This window comes from Vulpes vulpes, chromosome 15 (genome assembly GCF_048418805.1).
Source record: "Vulpes vulpes isolate BD-2025 chromosome 15, VulVul3, whole genome shotgun sequence".
In the NCBI taxonomy this organism is placed as follows: Eukaryota; Metazoa; Chordata; class Mammalia; order Carnivora; family Canidae; genus Vulpes; species Vulpes vulpes.
The window spans coordinates 50,495,370-50,519,009 of record NC_132794.1 but is presented as its reverse complement, the minus strand read 5'-3'; the positions used below and the strand labels follow the sequence as shown (position 1 = coordinate 50,519,009).

At 38.7% G+C, this 23,640-nt stretch overlaps 1 protein-coding gene and 1 long non-coding RNA gene across 7 annotated transcripts in view; one reads left to right on the top strand and one right to left on the bottom strand.

Moving 5' to 3' along the window:
• The window catches only part of FRMD5 (FERM domain containing 5), a 316,219-nt gene that overhangs the window by 213,422 nt on the left and 79,157 nt on the right, over positions 1 to 23,640 (top strand). The window lies entirely within an intron of this gene.
• Positions 15,791 to 23,640, bottom strand: part of LOC112920019 (uncharacterized) — a 39,457-nt gene continuing 31,607 nt past the window's right edge. Inside the window, exon 7 of the long non-coding RNA XR_011997653.1 lies at positions 15,791 to 19,951. This is a non-coding gene — a long non-coding RNA (uncharacterized lncRNA). The remainder of the gene's footprint in view (positions 19,952 to 23,640) is intronic.

Below are 23,640 nucleotides of genomic sequence, written 5' to 3'. Positions count from 1 at the left end.
TCCCTGCATGGAGCCTGCATCTCCCTCTGCCTGTGTCTCTGACTCTCTCTCTCTCTCTGTGTGTCTCTCATGAATAAATAAATAAAATATTTCAAAAAAAAAGTTATTGATAGATGTGTATTTATTGTCATTTTATCATTTGTGTTTGTTTCTGAAGACTTTCTCTGATCCTTTCTTATCTTTCTCTCATGGTTTGCTGATTTTCTTTAGTGATATGTTTAGTTTCTTTCTCTTTATTCTTTGCATATTTATTAGTGCATATATGGTTACCATTAGGTTTTTATATAACTTCTTTTGCATATAGCAGACTATATTGATTGTTTAAGTGTGAACCCATTCTTTACTCCTCTCCTCCCCATGTATTAGGTATGTGTTTTCACATTTTACATCCTTTTATTTTGTGAGTTTCATGACTGATTTTTTTATAGAAATATTCACTTTTACTACTTTTGTGTTTCCTACCTTCATTCTGTCCTTTTTGGTCTTTCCTCTCTACTCAGAGAGTCCCCTTTAATATTTCTTTTAGGGTTGGTTTAGTGGTCATGAACTCCTTTAGTTTTTGTTTATCTGGGAAACTCTTTATCTCTCCTATTCTGAATGATAGCCTTACTAGATAGAGTATTCTTGGTTGTAGATTTTTTGCATTCAGCACTTTACAGAAAATTTTTTTTCAGTAAGTTCTACACCTAATATGAGTCTTGAACTCATGACCCTGAGATCAAGAGTCACATGCTCTACCAACTGAACCAGTCAGGTGTCCTCACCCTTCAGCACTTGGAGTATATCATGCCACTCCCTCTGGCTTGGAAAGTTTTTGCTGAAAAGTCACCTGCTGGCCTTATGAGGTTTCCCTTGTAAGTTACTGTCTCCTTTTGTCTTGCTGCTTTAAAATTTTGTTCTTTATTGCTATATTTTGCCAATTTAATTACAATATGTCTTGGTGTGTATCTGCTTTTGTTGGTTGTTGGGGGTTTTCCTTGCCTTCTGGATCTAGATATATGTTTCCTTCCTTGGATTAGGGACATTTTCTGCTCTCATTTTTTAAAATAAATTTCCTGTCCTCCTTTCTCTTCTTCCTATAATGTGAAATTACATTTGATACAGTCACTGAGTTCCCTAAATCTATTCTCATTTTGCATAATTCTTTAATCTCTCTTTTGTTTAACTTGATTACTTTCCATTAATCTGTCTTCTAAGTCATTAATTCATTCTTCTTCCAGCCTGCTATTCATTGCATCAAGTGTGTTTCTAATCTCATTTATTATACTCTTCATCTCTAATTTGTTCTTTTTTTATCTCTTTGTTAAGGGTCTCACTGATGTCTTCTCTTCTCAAGTCCAGTGAGTATCCTTATAATCATTTTTTAAAATATCCCATCAGGTGGGGTGGGGAGCACCTGGTGGCTTAGGGGTTGAGCTTCTGCCTTTGGCTCAGGTCATGATCCCAGGGTCCTAGGATCAAGTCCTGCATCAAGTCCTCCCTGGAGGGAGCCTTCTTCTCCCTCTGCCTATGTCTCTGCCTCTCTGTCTGTGTCTCTCATGAATAAATAAATAAAACATTTTAAATAAATAAATACCCCAACAGGGGGTGCCTAGGTGGCTCAGTTGGTTAAGTGTCTGATTTCAGCTCCAGTCACAATCCCAGGGTCCTGGGATTGAGCCTCATTGAGAGTCTCCCTGCTCCATGGGGAGCCTGCTTCTCCTTCTCTTCCCCAATTTTGCTCTCTCTTGCTATCTGTCTGTCTCTAAATAAGTAAATAAAATTTTTAAAAATAAGTAAATAAATAATCCATCATATTGAGGCACCTGGGTGGCTCATTCGATTAGGCATCCAACTCTTGAGTTCAGCTCAGGTTATGATCTCAGGGTCATCAGATTGAGCTCTGCATTGGGCTCCATGCTCAAAGGGGAGCCTACTTGAGATTCTCTCCCTCTACCTCTGCCCTTTCCCCTGCTCATGCTCTGTCTCTCTCAAATAAATAAATCTTTTAAAAAATATATAAATACTCCATCAGGTATATATGTTTACCTTAGCTCTCTAGCCTTATCCTTGTCCTGTTCTTTCATTTGAGATAAATTTCTCTGTCTTCTTATTTTGTCTAAGTCTGTATGCCTGTTTCTCTGTGTTAGAAAAGTCAGCTACATCCTCTGTTCTTGAGAGTAATGGCCTTATGAAGGAGAGGCCTGTAGTGCCCTACAGTGTAGTGTCCCCTGTTCCCAGGGCCTGGTACTTCCAGGAGTATCTCCAATGTGTACTGCATGCACTCTGCTGTTGTGTCCTGGCTGCTTTATTCTTCAGGCTAGTCATCTGCAGAGGCTCTCTTTTCCTGTTGTGAGCAATATTTGGTCCCTGGCTCAATCAGAACCAAGGCTCCACAAAACTCCTGAGCCAGGAGATGATGTGGGAGCTGGGGCCAGTCTTCTCGGGGGGGAGGGCTCTCACATCAGAACTGAGGCAAGTATTTCTTAGAGAAGTGGTTCCACCAAAACATGGGAGGCAGGGCTTTGCATAAGCATGTTAGGTAGTGAGTGGTGACTCTGCACTGGTTCCCACAGGTATTTCTGTGCTTATGCTGAGAGCAGGGGGAGGGAAATGGCACCAGCTAGCTCCTTTGTTCCTGGAGGAGTCTCTTTGTGAATATGGTTTTCTGGGATTCACTTTAAGACGAACAAATAACCTCCCTACTGTGTCCCCTAGATGCTCCTCAGAACACTGTTCCCACACAATACGTCTGAGGGCTATTTCCCTGCCTTCTCTCCAAGAGCAGTGCCATGCCTGCTGACCTTTAAGACTCCAGGCTTTAAGCCCCACTGACTACAAGAATTTATGAAGTTTATGCCAGTTGCTATGGGGATCCATTTTTCGCATATGCTCCCCTGAGTGCTAGTCTGTCTTTTGCCCTTCTCTGTGACCACGTCTCCCTCCCCACCACAATCCATTTCTGTCCCAAATCACATCTCAGCACCCCTTACCTTCTTTGAGGTGGCTTCATCTCTACCTTTAGTTATAGAGTTTATTCTGACTGTCATCTAGTTGTATCTATGGGACAAAGTGAGCCTAGGGTCCTCCTATTCTACCATATTCCAAGTCCATACCTCCATGAGATATAGTTACAATTAAACTACAACTCTAGCTTTCAATTTGTTGACAGAGAAAAATGAGTCTGTCTGTAATTCTGAGAGAACTAAGAAGTGGAGCATATAACCCTTTGATAAGTTGCATGAATTCATGAAAAATGAATGGGGAATGCTGAATAGTGTGTTCAAACAGTTAATGTTTACTTACTGAGCCTGACATAAAAAAGAAAACAAAAAACAGAATTTGTCTACCTCCTAATTTTCCTGAGCTCACCTGTCACAAGCAACAGTGTTTGAAATGCTAATGTGTCTTATAGCTGTTTTACAGGAGGAGCAGCATAATCCTGGGAAGCTGGGATCCAAGGATTTCTTTATAAATTATCTTCACTTTCTCTCAAGCACATGCTGCCCTACACTATGGCCTCCCATGAGGCTCCAGAAGATGAAAGATAGTATTTCATAGAATCATGACATTGTAGAGCTGAAAGAGTCCCTCCCTATTTCAATTCCAAATTCTTATTTTTCTCCCCTGAAACCCAAAATGGTCAACAAATTTAGCCACACAGCTTATTTAGGGCTAGACTTAGACAAGAGCTCAGGTCTCTGGACTCCCAGGCAAGTGTGGTTTTTGACTGCATCATATTGCACCTAAAAACATTTTCAGGGACACCTGGGTGGCTCAGTGGTTGAGCGTCTGCCTTTGGCTGGGGGCATGATCCCGGGATCTGGCATCAAGTCCCACATCAGGCTCCCTGCATGGAGCCTGCTTCTCCCTCTGCCTGTTTCTCTACTTCTCTCTCTGTGTGTGTCTCATGAAAATATAAATAAAATCTTTAAAAAATGAAAAAATAAAAACATTTTCAGACTTCTTTAAATGAAATATGAAACCCTAGTGATTTGGCATTTGTGAATTTTGGTGGCTGTGACAGACTTTTGGAGGAGATAGGATGGCATTGTTATAGTTGGTTGGGGGAAAGCAGATAAATACTTTTCTACTGAAAAGAATATGGAATTTGGAATGTGTCCCCAGGTGGCTGGAATTGAGACAGTAGATGTCTATGAGTGGCTAGGAAATGGACCTGAGCTTCTTGCCTAAAGCCATGGACTGGAAGGGATTGTCCATTCTGTGGAAGAGTCCATTCAATGACCAGGGAATGAGGCACAGAATTTGGCGGCCCATACAGATGTTGGGTGAAAAAAGAGTCATCCTTGAAAAATCAGCCTGAAAAATCTGAGCCATGCCTAACGTTGCGGCCCAGATTTATACTACTTGTAAAGTGCAGAAGCCCCAAGCCAAGAAATCTAATATGAAAAATTGATCTAAGGACTAGGAGAAAAAAAAAAAAAAAAAAAACATCATCACAGTCTCTCCTTTAAGAAAACTTCTCAAATCAGGGCACCAGGAAGAGTCTTATAAAAGGTAGCTCTCCCAGGCCATGTGCTCACAGAAAACAACAATAAAACCATTTGCAGATAGAAGAACCAAGATTCTGCAGATAATAGAGCCATCTGAAGGAAATTTAAAATAAGTCTGCTTTAAATGTTCAAGAGATGAAGGAAGAAAGAAGTCTTATATGAACAGGATATTGGGAAGGATGGTCTTCATTATCCAGCTGATTCCCTGCAGGGGTATTTACCTCAAACATAGTTTTTCTGGGACTGATTTTACGGCAAATCACAGATTTGAGCCTAGTGAGTGGTCCTTGGTGTGGTAACTTTCTCCATTTTAAATAGTTTTTTGCCTTTTCCTAGCTTTATCAGAAGTGATGAATAAATACAATTCAGCTCATAAGAATATGCTCCTTTCCTCTGGAAGTAGATTGTCATTGCTTGGTTGTTATTGGAATCAGTCCTCCAGTGTCATCTCCTAAACGTCCCTGGTATGTTTCATCTCTGATTTATTCAGACTTTACCAACTTAGCCATTGTTGTAGAACTATGCTATGAATCTATTAAAGTGGCAGGCTACCCTCCATATTCTTTTACACATTTCAATTTTTCCGAAAATTCTTTTAAAAGATGAAAACAGTCCTATCTGAGCTATAGACTGGAGACATAAAGAATTATCCATGAGGGGACGCCTGAGTGGCTCAGTAGTTGAGGGTCTGCCTTTGGCTCAGGTTGTGATCCCGGGGTCCTGGGATCAAGTCTTGCATCGGGCTCCCAATAGGGAGCCTGCTTCTCCCTCTGCCTGTCTCTCCCTCTGTGCCTCTCATGAATAAATAAATGAATAATCTTTAAAAAAAAAAAAAGAATTATCCATGAGTACCATACTCATTTTAAAAGATTCACAGACCTTACGAAGAAGATGCAGAAAAGGTCCCATCATTGCTTTAAGTTAAGATTTGCCCTGAAAAAAAACAAAACAAACAAACAAAAAAGATTTGCCCTGAAGACTAGGGTAAAAATATACAGAGAGCACCTGTTTTGGTTATGTGTAGATGCATCCATTCACAGGATAATTAGAAGGGAAAGATCATCCTTAAAAATGAGAAGATTTAAGAAGTGAACTTAGGGAAATTTAGTTTGCAAGTGAATCTTTTTTTCTTTTTTTACTTTTTGAAATTAGTTTTATCTTTCCAAGTGAAGTTTAGCACCAGTTAATAAATATTTTAAATATACCCTGATAGACAGACATTACCTTCTGTTCTTTGGGAAACATACCAGAAGTCTATTGTAAGGTAATAATTTTCTTTTTCTTTTCTATTTTCCTTTGTTTTCTTTCTTTCCTTTTTCTTTTCTATTTTCTTTCTTTTAAAAAAAAAAACATTCTTTCAGTATAATTTATGAAAAACCAAAGAGTTCTTTAAAGACTTCTTAGTAGGGATACTGAAATTCCATTTCTCTTCCAGTGAAGTATAAAAATTGAGTCCTCCAAAAAGAAAGCAAGGATTTCTGGCAAATTTCCTGAATGTAGGACCAGGAGTCTTCCCTCTCCCCCACCCCGTTCTGTGAGTCCTATGCAATCCTCAATAGTTTTGTCTTAGATACTCTATGGTGTGCATGCTATATTTGGATACCTGCAGTTTTCTGTCATTTTTTAGTCCATGACTTTGTCTAAGCAGAGATCAATTCAGTCTCAATTTGGTATTTTTAGCTGGTCCCTTGTTCAAGAGTTACAAAATGGTATCTGTCAGAGACTTTCTTCATAACATTTAGTGAGAACTAGGTTAATATTACCAGGTTTTCCCATAAGTGATGCCTTTCCAGAAACTTTAAGATACTTTTAAAGACCCTCCACTGCTTCATTTTCATTTTCTCCAAAGAAAAACAGTAATGGGTTGGGGGGGGGGGGGAAGGTTAAAATCTGTAGTGTCCTGGCTCCATTTTATGTAAAAGCACTTAATTTCTAAGTAAAAACCTTTTCTTCACTACTTTAAAAGTCTTGAGATCTATGCTTTCTTTAATCTGATGAATTATATGGCACCTCATAAAGTTCTCTAGCATCCTTATCAGTTATCTTTTATATTACTATAAGATATTTTTCTTTCTTGTCTAGAGTACAAGATAATTCTAAGACCTCACCCAGTCTTACTGTTAATGACTGATATTCATTAAAGCTTGTATAAGCTTAATTTGGTGATTCTATTTCTGTAGAGAAAGAGAATGTGTTTTCCCCCTATCTTCTCTAGAGAAATATTCTTAGACAAGCCCTATCTGAGTAAATGAAACTTATATCTACCAATGAATAAGCCTTGTGTTCATCACCCTTCATGGTTCTTCCATCACCAAGTTCTATCCATTTTATTTCCCAAACACCTGTCACATCAATTTACTTCTCATCTCTTGCCAGGGCCATTGAAAGAGCCTCCTACCTAGAGTCCTTGCCATAATCTTATGCCCTTCTGATTATTCACAGTCTGATCCTGCCACTCCTTTGCTTAAAAACTCTTCAATGGCTTATTTTGCTCTTAGGATAACATCTCACATCCTTGATGGTCTCCAGGGCTCTGCACCATCTGACCTCTGTCTTTTCCCCACATTCCATGTCTGGTCCACTCTGTGCTCCACTATTCTGCTCTTCCAGTTCCTTGAATATGCCTCATTCTTTTCTGGCCCAAGGACTTTGCAAATCTGTTTTTTGTCTGTCTAGAGGACTCTTCCCTTCACCCCACTATCACTTAGGTATCTTCTCTATTTCTCTTACATTAGAGCACTTCCTCAGAAGCCTTCCCAAAACCCTAGACTAGGTCAGATTTCCCTCATTATTGCTCTCCTATTATCCCTGTCATTTTCCTTTATAAAATTTACTTAGTAGGTCTGAGGATTTGTAGACTTGTGGATAATTATTGTGAATTCAAAGACAGTGGAGGTTATACCACTTTGCCTATTATTCTAACCTGTAGCCATAAGCACAGTACCTGGCAAAGAAGAAGCTTAATAAGTGGTTTTGAAGAAATAAATGACTCTTACATATAACATATGATGAATTCATGAAAATGAGCATCATCCACAACTTACTGTGTCTGGCCAGGATCAGCTCCAGCCTTAGCTTTACTGAACCTCTCTCCTCCATTGAAATAGCATGTATTTTCAGTCTCCTGGGGTGCTTCCAACCGGGAACCAGTCTTAAGCTCAAGAAGACTCTGGTTTCAGATGTATGGTTTGGGTGTTTAGGTTTTCAGTGATTATTTTGTTTCATATGTAAGGGTGAAAACTGTCAAGAGTCTAGAGTGTCAGAGTAGAAAGATGGAGCAGCACAAGCTAAGGAGTATTGAGAGTCAGGACCAGGTTGTAATTAAAATCAGAGGCAAGAAAGCATTTAAGGGACCAAATAACTTCAGTGGTAGCCAAAAAAGCATTAGGAGGTGAGTAGGGAGATATTAAAGACTTACTGGAGAATCAAAAGAGATAGATAATGAGTTACCTTCACTAATACTAACTCTTCCTAAAGAGGAACACATTTGTTTTTCCAATAGCAGTGATCTAAAGGTTATCTTTATACCCAACTGGCACTGTCCGTTTTCTGAAGGACTTCTATAAGAATGGAAAGGAGGATTCTCTATTACAGGAGCTGAGATAGTTGAGATCCTAGCTATACTTAAGCAGAGGCGGGTTTTATTGACTTAGAGGAGCACTTAAGTGTTAAGTGTAGCGAATTAGCTTTGATTTTTTTTTGGAAACATACTTTGTAGGGTTTGAATACCTTATTAAAAGCAATATGATACTACATGAAAAGAGTAAACAAGCATCTTGGGAAATCATGCTTATAACCAATTAAATTTATAGACTAGGATTTCAGAGTGGCAACGGGAGGAATTCAAATGGAACATCTGGGATTCTGAGCAGTGCATTGGAGTTGGAATTCAACCATAATCTGACATCTTCTGGTTCCTTTACCCTAAATACTCTTTTCTCCAGTTGGAGATTGGCCTTGTTCTTCAAGTCCTGTTTTTCAAATCATTGCCCAATGCCTGTGCTGTTGTTGAATAAGAGATATTGTGCCTTATCTCACTGACCATTCTGGGACATTTTCCAGGTTTATTTGACATTTGTAAAGAACAGTGGGTAAAAGTGAGCAGAGATCAGTCTATAAATTCCTAGTGAAACAGAAAATAAACAAAAATATTCAGAGCATCCCACTAATTCCTCATGAAAATCCATTTGGACTTTCTGGACTGGAGAGAAGGAAATCATCTAGTAGTTTTGTGTATCACTGCCTAGGTTTCTTTCTGGTCATTAAGGATGGTGATGTTTGTTTACAGATTCCCCAACCCCTGCCCCCATCCATGGAGAGTAAACTCTCTTAAATCTGGAAGAATGCTGTCTCTTTTAAGCCATGGAAAACTGAGTTCAATTTCTACTCCTCGGCCTCAACATTTGAGTCCCAGTGGTCTACTCCTGTCTTGGGAATAAAACCCAAATCATTATGGGCCAGTATCTACCTATAAAGCCCAGGGCTATAGATGCTTCATGAACATGTCATGGGAAGCAAATGAAACCCTTTATGTAAGTAGTTTCTATGGTGCCAAATGATACAGTGTGTTGCCCTCAAAAGCAAAGGCTTATGTATTGGCAATTTGGGGAACAGGTTCCATCTTCCTTTACATACAAAATTCCATGTTATTCAATAGAGTGAGGGATAAAGAAAACTTTTTGTTTTAAAGATAAGGAAAGTTGACATATGTTTTCTCTAAAAACCAAGAGCAGTTTTTAAAAACATTTTATTACAAAATAAAACACAGACACAGGAAATCATGTAAACCAAATGAATGGCTTAATGAATTATTACAAGTGAAAACCATAATTATATTTGTGTCTCCCCCAAAATTTGTATGTTGAAGCCTTAATCCCCAGTATAAGGGTATTGAAGGTGGAGATATTGGGGGTAATTAGGTCATGAGGGTGGAGCCTTCATAAATAGGATTAGTACTCTTATAAGAAGAGACACAGAAAGATTCTCTCTCTCTCTCTTTCTCTGCCATATGAGGACACAGCAGGAAGACAACCATCTGGAAGCCAGCAAGAGGGCTCTCACCAGAACCCAGCCATCCTGGTACCCTGATCTTCAATTTCCCAGCCTCCAAAATGGAGACATAAATCTGTTGTTTAGCCACCTAGCCTATAGGAATTTGTTACAGCAGCCTGCACTAAAACGATCACCTGGATAATGAAATAGAACTTTGCCACCCTCTTCACAAGCCCCATTTAAGTGCCCCAGATCAATTATAGTTCTTTCTTTTCCCTGATTAATAACTACCACTCTGGCTTCTATACAAATCACTTCCTTGCATTTTTCTTTTTGTAATTTTATCACAGAATGTACATTACTAGGAACTGTAGTTTAGTTTTGTCCATTTTTCTGAGTGCATTTTAAATAACTCAATTCTGGGGATCCCTGGGTGGCTCAGCATTTTGGTGCCTGCCTTTGGCCCAGAGCGCAATCCTGGAGTCCAGGGATCGAGTCCCACATCAGGCTCCTGGCATGGAGCCTGCTTCTCCCTCCTCCTGTGTCTCTGCCTCTTTCTCTCTCTCTGTGTGTGTCTATCATTAATAAAAACAAATAAATAAATCTTTAAATCACTCAATTCTAATTAACTTATGATTCTTCAGGGAAAACCTATTGTATAAAAGAGGGCACATCTGAAGTCCACTTATCTTTCCCATTATAGTAAAGGCATTTGTGGATGGGAACATGTGTTACCCTTACTTTTCAAATTCATGGAGAATAGCCTATGTGTTTGCTTTTCTTATTTATGTGGACATGTTAAGGGCATCCCCAATATGTATGAGTTTCTATCTCCAAAGAGAAAAGAGAGAGAAAGAAAAGGAACAGCAGTGAAGAGGGACAAGAGAATACATCTTCAGCTATATATTAGCAAGTGTGGCAGTGTGAGGATAGAAGGAGAAAAGAAAGAAAGAGAGACAGTGTCACATCCTACAAGCTCTCAGTTTGCTTAGATTCTCTGAATTCTAGGAAACATAAATCTTTTAGAAACAGTAAGTGGTAGATGAAAGATAGGATTGGGAGTCAGGATCTGGTCATGGCAAACTTTCTCTTACCCCATCTCAAAGGGAGATTATCAATATAAATTATGTAGAAAAATTAAATGTCACCAAATGGGTAGTTTGGATAGGGCTAATGATAGAAAGGATGCTCCCTAAAGCTTCAGTTGGGATCATATAAAAGTTTTTAAATGGAATTAGATATAATCATAATAATATGCCATCATTTTCCACAGCCTTTTAAAAGTACAGGAACTTTCCCAACTTAAACATAGATTTAGAATATTCTAAATTGGTTCATAGAAACCTATATTTCTCCAGAGAAATAATATTATAAGTTGTGATGATAGGAGTGCCAGGGTGGTACAGTTGGTTAAGTGCCCACCTCTTGCTCTCAGCTTAGGTTTTAATCTCAGTCTCCTGAGAGCTCTGCATAGGGCTCGTGCTTAGCGCAAAGTCTGCTTAAGACACTCTCTCTCTCTCCCTCTGCCCCTTCCCCACCATGTTCTCTCTCTCTTTCTCTAAGTAAATATTTAAAAATAAATAAATAGTGATAAGATTTTTAGGTCAGCCCAAAAATATTTAACTCATGGTATAACTGAAGAACTGTACTTTTATAATGAAAAGAAAATGAGTTATAGGGTGTAAAAATTAAGCTCAGTATTAAATAATTGAGTAATAATTGAGTAATACAATTTTTAAACATTTTGAATGTAAAAAAATAAAGTTTTGAATGTAGTATTTAATGAAAATCACCTTATCAGAGGCTAATTGGAAGTTAATGAAAAGCTTTATACTGGTTTTGAATATTTTCAGGGGTTTCATACACAACTCACCATATTTTATTTATCCATCCTGCTTCAAGGTATATTGCTTTCACACTCATTGAAACCAGTGTATAACTAAATCTGCTTTTATGTACATTAGCTATAATTTGGAGCATTCTTATGTTTACAAGTTGAATGAAGAGATACAGGGAGAAAGGAAAAAGATGAAAATATTTTGAGATGGAAGAAAACTGTATGAAGAAATAGTAAGATAAAATCTTTAGAAATTGTGGATTACTTTTATTAACCTTTTAACGGCAAATGTGATTTACTTTTATAATGAAAAAAAACTTTCTTTTTAAAGAATATGTAGAATGAGGAAAACACTGCCTGTGGTGGTATTAACTACATTGAACTTCAGGAGGGAGATGAGGTTATCTCTTTGTAGGGACAATTGAAGCTATAGAAGTGGATAGGAAATCCTAGAAAGACTTCATAGAACAAAGCAACAGATTAGAGGAACAAACATTTCCTCTATAAACATTTAAGGTACAGTAAAGAGAAAGAGTCTGAAATAGTAGACAGGGAACACACCAGAGAGAATAATATCTGGGCAGCTACATGGATAAATCTTTAAGAAGGTTGTTTTCCATGGTGTCAATTCACAGATGAGGCAAGATGAGAAGAGGCCAAAGGTGCTCATTGGCATGGCCAAAAAAGACCAATTCCATTTCTTCTATGCTCCCAGGACTCTCCCATTTGATTCCCAGGGATGGAAAGGTTCTCCTTGCTAACTTGCAAGATTGTGGGCACTGACAAGAATGATAGTATCTGTTAAGTAAAATCCCTTCCCTCATAAGAGACAATCTTATCATTACAGGCCCACATCATAAATCATGTAGCCAATGCCCAGAGGACCATTTACTCACACACACAACAGCCAAAGTCACGATTAGTTTTCTCCCTCCAAAGATGGTTTAGAAAGCATGTGATGAACCCACAATGAATCAGGGAGATGGCAGCCTGGAGTACCTAGAAGAAATGTGTGGGTCCATTTCCAGCCTATTTATTGTTTCACTGATCTTTTTTTTTCCTTTTTGTCAATATCATACTGTCCTGATTACTATAGCTTTATAATAAATTTTGAAATTAGGTAGTATTAGTGTTCCAAATTTGTCCTTCTTTGCAAAAGTGTTTTGCCTATGCTAGGTCCTTTTATTGCCACATGAATTTTAGAATTGGTTTGTTAATGTCCTCAAAAAAGCTTGCTGAGATTTTGATACTGCACTGAAATCTATAGATCTACTTGAGGAGAATGATATCTTAACAACATTCAGTCTTGAAACCCGTGAACACAGTATATCTCCCCCCATTTGTTTAGGTCTTCTTTACTTTGTCTCAGCAACATTGTGTGGCTTTCAGTGTTATAGTTTTTAATATTGCTAATCAGTTGCATGTGAAATGGAGTCTCATTGTGGCTTTAGTGCCCGCGCCTGATCACCACTGAGATTAAGCATCTTTTGAGTGTTTATTGGCCCATCAGGTTTCCTCTGCACTGCTTTCGTATTGGCTCTGCATTTTATTTACCAAGAATATCTCTGTTCAGGTGATTTAATGGTTTCTTGATTTTCACCTGTTTTTTGTCTTTATTGGTAGTCAAAATTTTTCTTCTTATTTAGCTCTTGATTTCCAAAATAGTCATTTGGATTTTGGGAGCAAATGCCTCTTTACATCTTTTGTTCCTTGTTAACCTTATACTCTCCTACTTTCTGCCAATAGGAAGTTCTGTTCTTTCTCATGTGCCCTGGCATGTTGTAGCTTAGATAACTTTCGAGAACTCTGAAAGCAAAGCATGAGGTCACTTCACTTGTCATTGTCCCTTGGGCAATGCCCAGTTTCTGTCTTTGCTCAGCTAATCTGCTCTTATTCCTCACGGTTCATTGCTGTGGACATTCTATGATTCTGTTCCAACTGAGCACATTAAAAGAGAGGGGTGACTCCCGCGTCACTGGGCAGAGCATGAGCAGCCTGCGGTTCTCCCCTTTGAGGCAGCAGGCACCTTGGCAGATTGCTCAGCAACTCTGGGAGATGGTTGTCAGGAGGCCTAAGAGCCTTGGTCATTGTTCTGTGAGCTTGCTGTGAGTAGTGAAAGGGGTCTCCATGTAACATTTCTCAGGAAACCATTTTTGACTGATTTTGACTTAAGAAGTAGACCTTTGATTTCTGGTGGCTACAGAGTAGGCTATTTGTGACTTCTAAGTCAGAGACTTACATAGACCTGGTTGTGTCTTATAGAACATACTTTACACATGTTAGAATTCAGAAGTAGTTACGTTTTGCCTTTCAAGACTTCAAACATTTGTTGAATACCTACTGCATGCCATTCGCTTGTCAGGACCCTGAATTGTCAAGAAGAAAGCATGGCCCTTGCCCTGAAAAGCTAATAGATGCCAGAACACAGGTAGGAGTTCATTAATTCCCATGCTTTCTCAAGAGGAGAGAAAAGGGAAAGTAAAAGAGGAGCAGGACTACTCTAAGACACAAAAAGCAAGCAATGTTTACTTATGGAAACTTGGACAGAAAGAACAAAGCTAGAAAATTCAATGAATACCTGAAACATCTGATATCTGGACAACTGGACAAAAGACCAAAAAGAGAACCATATTAAAAGAAGTTGGCAATCAGATATTTCTGTGTCCCAGACCCTTGCTCATGCTGTTCTCTTCTAGAATATTTTCCATGACCTTCTCACTTGGCCAACTCCCACTCATTCTTAAGGACACATCTTAGATTTTATTTCCCATGGGAAGGCTTTCCTCCCTACTTCCCACTTTGGCTAAGGGACCCTATTATGTGCTTTCATAGCACTGTACCACACACCCTTACTGTTCCATTTATCACACTGCATTGAAAATGCTTCTTTGTCTCTTCCCAGTAGACCATTTATGTTGTGTCTATTACTGAATAAGGCACACTCAATAAATATCTGATGAATAAATGAATAAACAAGGAACTGTCTGGTGAATAAATGCACAGATGAACAAATATGGGGCAAGAAAGAGAAGTGGTTAGCCCAGAGAGAGAAAAGGCCCAAATGTAAGAATCAGGCTGAGGGCTCTGAAGCTGTAGAAATAAATATCGTTAGAGACAATGTGACAGTAATTGGAGAAGTGTCTTATTTTTGTTGTGCTACTGATTGTTATTGGCCCCAGACCCCTACACAGTTCAGGTTAAGGGCTTAACACAAATTATCAAAAGTTGATTATGTGCTTAATGGTGGTTTTGGTGTCATGGGACTTGTGATTTTTGCCCATAGAGCACTTACATCTCAGGCCTCTGTTGTTATCTAAGTGAAAGGACTACCGGAGAGGAAAAAAAACCCAGGGTCAGGACATAGATATACCCTTTAGATCGAGTTCATCTATTAAAGCAGCGCCTTTTAAAAATGGTTGTTCAAATGGCTGTAAGTTAAACTCCTTCAGATGATGACTCCTATTCTAGTGAAGTGCCTCATTCAAAGCCCAAATCACTATTGCTGTGACCTTTTCCTGATGGAGTAACCCCCCTCCCCCAAATTAATTTGTTGTATTTCAACAGAATCCTAACATACTGAGTGAGAAGGCTAACACCAACAAAAAGAAGTGTAGTAAGTAGTCATAATAAGGCCTGCATTTAGTTTCAGCTGTTAATCGCACAAGTAGAAGATTGGGAAGGTCTGGCTTAGTAAAGAAATGCTTGAAATGGGGTTCTAGGTACTCACAGATTGAGGCCAACAATATAAATTTCTTTAAAACCAAATACAAGTTTATGTTTTATTAGGGAAATATAACATTCAGATCAAGATTTAATAGCTTTACTATATTATAAAATTGTAATATATTTGGAGTATCATGCTCAGTACCATCTTCTGAGTTTAAAAACATTCACAAACCAGAGAATAACAGCGTACATTGACCAAGATCTAGAAATAAGTCACATGAAGATCCAGTTGTAAGATTTAGGTGTTCAGGCTAAGGAAGGGAAAACTTTTAAGATATGGTATGGTAAGTATCAAGTATCTGAAGGGCAGTCATGTGGAAGCCTGGGTAGAGGGTATCTCAGTTCCCTCAGAAGCACAACCAGGTTCAGTGGGTAAAAGTTACAAGAAGACATTTCTTCTTATTGTTAAGAACTTGCCACGATCAAAGCTCTTCAGACATGGAGTGGACTGTTTTTCTATGAGGTGGTGAGCTCTCTGTCACTCAGGTGGAGACTGGAAAACCACAGTACAGCTGTACAGACTAGTTAGTTCACCAAGGGCACCTGGCCAAAGGGGGAACAAAGGCTGAAATCCAGCCAATGCAACAGTAGCTACATCATGTATTGGTTACCCAGAGGGAGCATTGGTTACCCAGAGGGAGAGGCATTTTTTTTATTGTTCTCCTAAAGGACTCTCAGGTCTATCAGATACACTCATCAGGTAAGAGATCTGGCCATTAATGCAACTCCCTGCCAATTGTTGTTTTTTTTGTTTTTTGTTTTTTTTTCAAATTTATGATAGTCACACAGAGAGAGAGGCAGCGGCACAGGCAGAGGGAGAAGCAGGCTCCATGCACCGGGAGCCTGACGCGGGATTCGATCCCGGGTCTCCAGGATCGCGCCCTGGGCCAAAGGCAGGCGCCAAACGGCTGCGCTACCCAGGGATCCCTCTGCCAGTTGTTATCCATTAGTCTGTGGTCACAGTAAATTTAATCAAAACTTAAGAAAATAAAGTGAAGAAAATCTAAGCATACAGTTTCCATTTAACCTGAAGAAGCATAATTTAATTACACATTTAAAAGTATTGATACAGGTGTAGATGGGACACTTGGGTGGCTCAGTTGGTTAAGCATCTAACTCTTGATTTTGGCTCAGGTCATGATCTGTGTGAAACCTGCTTAAGAGTCTCTCTCTCCTTCTTTCCCTTCCCCTCCCACCACTTACTCTCTCTCTTAGATAGATAGATGGATGGATGGATGGATGGATAGATAGATAGATAGATAGATAGATAGATAGATAGATAGATAGATATGGGTGTAGAATTACTTAAAAATTATAAAAATCTTAAAAGCATTGATGCATTTGAAGGCCTCCTTAACTCCATCCCATGTGACATTTTGGGGTGTGCTGTTGCTGGAGGGAATGAGAGCTAGGTGGGGTGGCCTTCCATACTTGATAGGCTATCCTCAACAAGGGCTGAGCTCTGCTACATTTGAGGCATATACAGTGCCTGTCATAACTTTCTTTGGAGATGAAATACAATTAAATGTTTTCCGCTAAAAATCCTTGTATTTAAATGTGAAACTTTAAAAGCAAGACATGAAATTGTACATACAACTCCATTTCAACTCTACTGCATAGAAATTTTCTTGAACAAAAGACAGAATTGTAACAGACCTACTCTCTGGGGGTTGAGATAATAGTTGATTTTTATGTATTTTGTAAACAAAACAAATAATATAGAACAATATTTCCTTCGCCTTGAAAAATAAACATTTAAAACATTTTATTTCACCACATATGGTGTAGGAAGAAAAATGTTCTTCACACACCGAAGTTGTGTCTAGAATACTGAGTATAGTGAGTTATCTCCGTTGTGTCTAGGTTAGTTGTTGAGGTTAGTAGTATCATACTGACACAAAAGAGTTTCTAAAGAGCCTAAATTTCATCCTCCCACCCTGTCAGCAGCTTACTCACCAATGGGATTCACACCTTTTACATTCTCATTTCTTTAATCGCATTACTACAATATGCCACCAAAGCAAACTGAGTGCAATTAAAATCTTTTGGGGGAAAAAAAGACACCTCATTTTCTGAAAGAAAGGCTCCTGGAAATGAGCTTCAGAAACAGACGGGGTAAAATGCTACATCCCAGAAGAGTGAGTTTCCTTAGATACCATAGATGTTGAAGCAAGAGAAGGCGTAAGCTGAAAACAAACATCTGATGCAGTACTTTTGACTCCTCAGCTGCATTCTGTCTCCAGTCCAATGCTGGAAGAAGAACATTTTCAAGACAAAGAATAGAAGCATGAAGCAGTTAGCAGGAGGGAATGGTCGGAAGTGCTGGCAGCAGAGAGGCCAGGCCCATCAGGCCAGCAGCCTGGGGCAGTTTCTCATGTTTCTGGGCCTAGAGATTTATCTTAAAAGAAATCTCCAGCCGGTTCTAGTTTTAATTTTAGAACTATCCTTATCTAGTTCGTCAGTCACAGTACAGTGTAATAAGTGTAGAATCCTAGTTTTCCCTTTTCCTTCCACCTTTGCCTTTGTGATTTGCATCCTGTTGAGTGTGGTTCGTGCCTCGGCCAGAACACTCTTGTGACTTTCTGTGTGTGCAGCAGTCTGCTTAGACCTCAGTCCTGTAGGTCATCCAGGTACCTCACCAGCTAAGGGTGTGTTCTAACTGCAAACACACTTCCAGGATAGACATCCTCCACAAGCTCCTGTGGGCTCCCACCAAAAGCAGACCTTCAGTATGGGGGAAGCAACATATGAACTGGCAATAGTTAAAGCCAGTTCTCGGGTTTCAGGACGAAAAGCAGGCTGAGGAGGAGGATGATTTCATCAGGAGGCAGAAGAAATAACATTATATATCTCCCAGAAACACATTTATGACCATTTTAGTTTTTACCTCCAGAAAAATCTTAGGGCAAAAGGGTAATGTCATTTGTCATTTCTTACCCAGCAAACTATCCAGTTAACTAGCGTAGGTCATTCCTTCCCCCACAGGTTTATCAGTGGTATGTATTTTATTTGGAAAGTCTCACAGATTTGGTTACAGGCAACATACAATCCTCTCAGGGCCCAGTTATAGACATCTATTGGCTAAGACATTTAAAATGAGTCCTTTTTTGTTTCCAATGGTTGAGTACTTCAATGTGGATGGAACTGGAGGGTATTATGCTGAGTGAAGTAAGTCAATCAGAGGACAATCATTATATGGTTTCACTCATGCAGGTAATATAAAAAATAGTGAAAGGGATTATAGGGGCAAGGAGAGAAACTGAGTAGGAAAAATGTGAGAGTGACAAACCATGAGAGACTCCTGACTCTGGGAAATGAACAAGGGGTAGTGGAAGGGGAGGTGGCACATGGGGTGACTGGGTGACGGGCACTGAGGGGAGCACTTGACGGGATGAGTGCTGGGTGTTATATATTGGCAAATTGAACTCCAATAAAAAAATATACCAAAAAATGAGTCCTTTTTAAAGAAGCTCTCTCTGTGTTTGACTGTATGTAATAACTTTCAGGAATCAAGTAATTGCAATATTTACAGGTAGAAATTCTACCTAGAATTCTATCTATGGGAAGAAATTCTACCCAGGGGAAAGGACTTGTTCATCTGTCTTATTCATCATTTGTATCCTCAGAACCTCACACAGAGTAGGTTCTGAGCATCGTAGGGGTTGAGTAAATGATCAAATGAATGAACGAATGTGCACAGCTATAAAATTCTGAAAAATTAAAGAATCAAGCAATTTAAACCCCTCTTTGGAGTGCCTATAAACAAACTCTATCCTTCCCTCTAAATCTGTATTAAGGCCTCTAGATGTCATTGGTCCTCATTTATCTACAGCCTTGTCTCACTCTATGAAATGTAAAGTAATGTTACTTTAGTCATAAATTCTAAGTGAAAATGCAATTTAAAGGATTTTGGTATAAGCATAAATTTTTCAGTGTTTTTTCACTTATTAACTAAAATTCTATATAGACTTTTCCCCTAAGAAATGTAAGAATAAATGATGGGAAATGATAGCGTCCTTAGGAAAAGAAGTTTTTGTGCAGTTTAGGAAAAGCTTGTTAAACACAGGACTGTATTTTTCCCTCAGAGTACGGAAAGAAAAGCTGTTTCCTTTAGCCAGTAAAATCACCCTGCATAGCCATACACACTCATGCACAATGGAATAACATAGATAGATACAAGGTATTCTATTAAAACCGCCTTTAGGAAAGCCTCAAGCACCTCATGCACAATAAATGGGCTGTCATCACTTCAGCTTGGAAAAAAAGAAATGTACAGAATAGGCGTCAGGAGAACAAAAGGAATATATTTCACTTTTCATGTACCAGGGGTAGCTTGAAAAAATGAAATACCCAGGAAATTCTTCTGAAAAAGGGGGTCAACTGTTTTGCTCTTCCCTTTCTCACATCTCTGTAAGAAAAGGAGTACTCTGTAAGCCAACATACATCTTCCCCCGTTTTTCAATTAAAGCTAAAGATGGAAAATATCCCATTGGTAAGTAATGCAACTGATTTTGAGTTCCTAAAAATATTATCTGGGTCTTAAAAAGGATCATGATCTGATTTGGAGGATTTGCTTCAAATAATTGGGGTGAGTAGGGTACAGATGAGACGAGAGTGGTGGTGAGGTTAGCATTGATGAAGTTGGGTGATAGGCACATGGGAATTCACTATACTATTTGCTCTCCTTTTGTGTACTTTTGAAATTTCTCATTTAGAAAAAAAACTAAGTGATGGACCTTCAAAATGGGAAAAAAAACTTTTTTTGAGGTCAGCATGGTGAATAGCAGATGCATAGAGTAGAAGTCAGGAGCCCATATATTATATGCAGGATTCAATCCCAAAACATACTAACAGTGTGGCCTTGTGTTAGTTACTGCAGGTCTTCAAACCTCAGTTTCAATATCTGGAAAATGGAAAAAAAATGTCAAGTTTACACAGCACATCAGGTATTAGGATAAATGAATTGATATTTCTGAAATACTATGTAACCTGTTAAATTATACAAAACCATAAAGTTAAATAATTTTAATTGAATTAGAAACCTCTCCAAAGTTGTTTGTGCCTACTTTCCCCAAATTTGTACTTAATTAAACCAGTTCCAATCAGAACCAAGTCAAAATCGTTCTAAGTCTCTACTATCAGAACAAAACTGAAATAGTTTCCTCTTCGGACAAAACTGAAATAGTTTCCTCTTCATTTCTTCTTCCATCGGATATAAGATCTTCTCCTTTAATCACCTCCTCACTGATATTTCTGCCTTCCTTCTTCCCCTCTGCAGTATTCCTACAATTTACCACCAAAGAAATCTTCCTAGAATGCCACTTGGATCATGTGACTCCCTTGTTCAGAAACATTCCTGGATTCCCACTACCCTCCGGATTAATCCATTTTACTTAAACTACCCTTCAAAGTCTCTATGATCTGATCTCTAATCTACCTTCTACCTACCTCACAACTGTTTATGTTCTTAAACTTCCAGCTCCCAAGCAACAGGCTTACTGTCAGGTGTTTTTATTCTCCATTTCTTCTCTTAGAATACAGTACCCTTCTTTACCTTGTCTGCCCACATTTTATCAACCCCTGGGAATCAGCCTGAACCCTTCCTCTTCCAAGAAGTCTTCTTAAACCCTTCCAGACCATATAATATCTCCTTTTTCTCAGTTTTCAACATGTGTGATTTGGCAGTGAATTACGCGTCCCCCTGTGGATACCACTTTTATTGTTCTACGGAATAGTTAATTATCCTTCCTATTACTTTCTTCCTAGCCTGTCCAGTTAGATTATAAACTCTCAGAAGGCAAGAATTGTGACTTTTATATCTTTCTGCCTCAAGGCCCAGTTTTTGTACATAGCAGTCACTTTCACTAACATTTATGGGGAAACATTACTGGAACTGAGGTGGAATTTTATAGTCTCTGATGGCCACACTTAGCATTTTAATACTAACCTCGTTTGTATTCCTTTGGCTCTTAAAAACAACTTTAAATTTTTTAATTTTATTTATTTTTATTATTATTTTTTAAAGATTTTGTTTATCTATTCATAGAGACACACAGAGAGAGAGGCAGAGACACAGGCAGAGGGAGAAGCAGGCTCCATGCAGGGAGCCTGATGTGGGACTCGATCCCGGGTCTCCAGGATCACACCCCAGGCTGCAGGGAGCCCCAAACCGCTGCCCTAATTTTTTTTTTTTTTTTTTAGATAGTACCTCATAGAGTAGCATGGTGGGGGTATAGTTCAGTCTTAAGTGTTTGTTTGTTTTTTATAAAGAGCTTTTTTAAAAAAAATTTATTTATTTATTCATGAGAGACACAGAGAGAGGGGCAGAGACACAGGCAGAGGGAGAAATAAGCTCCCTGCAGGGAGCCTGATGTGGGACCTGCTTCCAGGATCCTGGGATCACAACCTGAGCCAAAAGCAGCTGCTCAACCACTGAGCCACCCAGGCATCCCTCCCCCCACCCCATCTTAAGAGTTACACAGACCTAAATTCAATTCCTAGCCTAGACATATTAACTATGTGAAATCCTGGCAATTTACCTGACCTCGTTATTGCTTAGCTTCCTCAGTCATAAAGTGAAAATGCTTTTCACTTTATAATATTTTTTATAATATTTTTATAATATTTGCTTTGCATAGTTAAGCACAATAGATATATAGGGCTTGGCACATCATCATTGAAAGGCAAGTATTTTCTTAGTGCACATCATATGGTTTTGACAGGTTGTCAAAATGAGGGATCATGGTTCTATCTAACTCTTGGGGATTAGGATGCCATAAGTATAGAACAGAATCATGAAAAATCTACTCCCACATCTCCAAGCCCTGCCACCATGTTCTCTATTTGCTCTTGTGCATCGTTCGCCATAAGGGTTATGGGCTAAATGTAGCTGGAATCCCTTATTGTCAATTTAAAAAGTCCTACATCCCTGGGCTATTCTTCATCCCTTTCTATACCAGGTGAATTCTTTGGAGGCTCCCCTTCACTCCAAATCCTCTTTCTTTGCCAGCTTTTTATTTCTTGGCAACCCTAATTATATTCAGTTCTCCTGCAGTCTTCTACCTACACTTATGTCTAGTTTGCCAGCTCTGAATCTTCTGAACTATGGGCTATAAATCATAGTGTTCTCACTTATGTAGTGATCCAAGGTTGCTTCTTCTAGACAAGACCCAAAGCAATGATATAGACGGACTTCAGTCATAAAGCACAATGCTGTCAATACTTGAGGACATAAAACTAGCAGAATGCAAGGTCAAAAGAGAATTATCATCATCTGGAATTGGCCTTTAGGTATTATCTTTTCTACATTGAGGGCAGGCTTTTGGACATGTGTTTGCTTACACATAAGAAAAAGCATAAGCATGTGAAGGATGCCAAAATCTAAAATGCCAAAATTGAAAAACCTTATTATGTTAGAATTCTGTCATTGCGGGCATTGTTTTCTTTTCTTTTTTTAAGATTTTATTCATTTATTTCAGAGAGAGAGAGAGAGCATAAACGGGAGGAAGAGCAGAGGGAGAGGAGAAGCGGGCTCCCCCTGAGCAGGGAGCCTGATGCAGGACTTGATCCCAGGACCCTGGGATCATGACCTGACCCAAAGGCAGGCGCTTAACCGACTGAGCCACCCAGGTGTCCCATGGGCATTGTTTTCATACTTGATAAAGGAAAAAAGGAAAGTATTCCAGGAACAATAACCATAAAAGCATTAGTTATCAAAGAAATGAACAGGGAAAATTGAATCACAAGATTATCATATTTTTATATATGCATAAGGACTTTTGATTGTAAGTCTGACCCACTGTATAGAGTGACATTTCTGAGATAGATCCCTTGTGACTCATCTATTTATAAAGTTGATTTTTTACCAATGAATGGCCATCTTACTTAATCTATAGTTATAACAAGTTGCATTCATAAATCCTTTTAAAATAGCAATTTTATATTGGTTACATTTTTTCAAACAAGATTAGACTTCAGCTTGTCTACTTTTGCTACTCATTCTTAAGTCATAAAAAGGGACTCAAATTCTAAATTAGAATTGTTTTTCCACTACCCATTATTGCTGAGCTGGTTTGTATTTACCTTTCATCTATTGCAAAACAGGAGAACTGTTGGCTTCCATTATATGGATCTTATTTTTAAAACATAATCATCTTACCAGAGAAGTTTAGCAAGTGTGAATGTAAATAACTTGCTCTTTCAATTAGTTTCCAGTAATGGGTCTTATCAACCAGAACCCATTAAAAGAAAAAAGAAATAATGTCAAAGTCTACTCAGTCTATTTGCTAGTCTATTAATGCAAGAATGTCCAGGGAAAAAAAATCCCAGAGATACCAGGAATCTCAACACAGAAAATGTTATTGTCAGTAAGGTCCTCTTGAAAGAAGCCCTCTTGATATCCAAAAGATGACCATATGTCTATGGATCTAAATCATACATTCAAAGAATTATGGAGTATTAGCACCAAAAAGGACTTTGATAACCATCTTGTCCAGAGATACTAGTTGGTGTCTCCGCTAGAGTCAGAACTCTTGTGTCTCATCTCCCTGTTCATTGAGCTTACCTTACTACTATATCTGCAGCATTTTCCGT